Source organism: Nothoprocta perdicaria, unplaced genomic scaffold, assembly GCF_003342845.1.
Source record: "Nothoprocta perdicaria isolate Ctin4 unplaced genomic scaffold, notPer1 scaffold_822, whole genome shotgun sequence".
Lineage (NCBI taxonomy): Eukaryota > Metazoa > Chordata > Aves > Tinamiformes > Tinamidae > Nothoprocta > Nothoprocta perdicaria.
The window spans coordinates 1-2,824 of NW_020456113.1; positions in this window are offsets into that span (position 1 = coordinate 1).

Sequence of the window (2,824 nt, forward strand, 5' to 3'; positions counted from 1 at the left end):
ATGGATCCCGGCCGATCCCGATGGCTTCTGGCCAGTCCTGATGGATCCCGGCGGATCCCGATGGATCCTGGTGGATTCCGGCCGATCCTAATCGGTCACGGCCAATCCCAGCGGATCCTGGCGCACCCTGATAGATCCTGGCCGATCCCAATGGATCCTGGCTGATTCCAATGGATTCCAGCCGATCCCAGTGGATCCTGGCAGACCCTGGTGGATCCCAACAGATCCTGGTCGATCCCAGTGGATCCCGAGTCCTGCAGAGCCCCGAGTCCCGCTCGGCTGCAGTCTCCGAGTCCAAATCTCGGGGGAGATTCGGGGTCAGATCCCAAATACCGGCTCAATTTCCACGTCAGATCCCAGATCCCGGCTCTGTTTCCGCGTCGGATCCTGAATCTCTGGCCCGTTTTGGGGACAGATCCCAGATTCTGGCTAAATTTCCATGTTGGATCCTGGTTCCCTGGATGGTTGGGCTGCCAGATTCCCAAATCCCAGCTCGGTTTCCATGTTGGATCCTGAATCTCCAGCCAGTCGTGGCTTCCRATCCCAGATTCCAGCTAATTTCCCCCGATGATTCCCAAATCTTTGGTCAGTTTGGGCTTCAGATTCCCAGATTTGGGCTCAGTATCTGCATTGGATCCTGCCTCTCCGGACAGTTTTGGTGGCAGATCCCAGATCCCAGGTTAGTTGCAGTCTTTGATCCCAAATTCCTGGTCAGCTTTGCTGTTAGATCCTGAATCTTTGGTCAATTTTGCTGTTGGATCCCAAATTTCCCTCCAATTTCAATCCCATCTTGCAGATCCCTGGGCAGCTTCCGCAGGGAATTCCCAGATCCTGGCTCTGTTTCCACGTTGGATCCCAAATTTCCGGTCACTTTCACCCTCAGAGATTCCCAGTGAGTTTCAATCCCGGATCCTGCATCACTTTCTGCCCCAAATCACGAATCTGCGGTCAGTTTTAACCAGAATTCCTGGATTCCTGCGCAATTCTGGCGCCGTATCCCAAAATCCTTGGTCAATTTTGGTGCCAGACCAGAGGCTCTCAGTCAGTTTCCATCCTAGATCCCAAATCCCGCCTCGTTTTTGGGGTTGGATTCAAAGTTATCCATGAATTCTGGCACTGGATCCCAAATCCCGCGTCAGTTCAGGCGCTGGATTCCAAGTTATCCGTTGATTCTGGTGCTGAATTCCTGAGTCCTCAGGAGCTTTTGGTGCCGGATCAGAGAGTGGCTCCGTGTGGATCCGTGGGGCTCCGTGGAGATCCCTATGGATCCGTGGAGCTCTGTGCAGCTCCAGGCTTTGGGGAGCTCCGTGTGGATCTACGGGTCTCCAAGCGGCTCTCTGTGGATCCAAGAGCGGCTCCGGGTTCTCCGCGGAGCTCCAAGCTCCCAGTGGCTCCAAGCGGCTCCGAGCGGCTCCGTGCGGCTCCAAGCAGGATCTACGGGTCTCCAAGCGGCTCTCTGTGGATCCAAGAGCGGCTCCGGGTTCTCCGCGGAGCTCCAAGCTCCCAGTGGCTCCAAGCGGCTCCGAGCGGCTCCGTGCGGCTCCAAGCACTCTATGTGGATCCCTATGGATCTGAATGCTCCACGTGGATCCAAGCTTTCCGTGCAGCTCCGTGCGGCTCCATGCAGCTCCGTGCGGCTCCGTGCGGCTCCGCGCGTCCTGGTGCTCCCGGCTCCGGGAAGGGCTTTATGGCCCCGCGGGCGGCGGGACCGGTCGGGCCGGGCGGGAGCTGCCGGAGCCCTTGGAGCCGGTCGGGCCGGCGCCGCGTTGGGAAATAACGGAGCGGAGCCGGAGCCGCCCCGCCGGCCGCAGGACATGGGGACGGGGGACACTGGGATGGCACTGGGGACACCTGGATACAGGGACAGGGGGACAACTGGACACGGGGCAGGGGGACATCGGGATGACACAGGGGACACCGGGACATGGGGATACTGGGACAGGGGACATTGGGGTGACACGGGACACTGGGACATGGGGACACTGGGATGACACATGGACAGAGGGACACCTRGACACAGGGACATGGGGACACAGGGACAGGGGACACCGGGATTGCACAGAGGACACTGGGGTGACACCAGAGACATCTGGACAGAGGGGACACCTGGACACAGGGACTGCGGACACCAGGATCAGAGCCAGCGGGTTGACACAGGGGACAGCGGGACACAGAGCCATGGGATGCAGGGACAAGGGGATGCGGGGACATGGAATGTGGGGACACGGGATACAGGGACACATTAACACGGGCTGTGGGGACAAGGGGGACACCGGGTCACCCACGTGGGGCCACGTTGACTTGGGGACACTGGGTATGGGCACCGGGGACAAGGGGACGTTGGGACACAGGGGCAGGGATGGAGGACACGGGGACATGGGACAGGGGGACATGGGGACACCTGGACAAGGGGACACCGGGATGGGGGGGACCCTGTCCCTGTCCCCCACCCCCCGGGTGCTGCTCGTCCTGTCCCGGCCACGCGTCGCGGCTGGGCGGGGGCTGGGCCCGGCCCGGACGCCTGGGCCCTCCCACCCCCCCCCACCTCAAAGCGGGACGCGGAGCCGCCCGGGAGGCGCCAGAGGAACCGGTCGCACCGGGACCAGTAACAGGCACCCGGACGCCTGGGCCCCTTGGGGGGGGGCACCTGGACACCTAGGCCCGTTGTGGGGGGCCACCTGGGTGCTTGGGGTCCCCAAAGAGGCACCCGGACGCCTGGGCCCTTTTGGGGGGCGCCGGGACGCCTGGGCCCGCTAGGCTACGTGCGGCTGCGCCGGGTGCCGCGAGCGAGGGCGTCGCCGCCCGCGGGGGCCCAGGCGTCCGG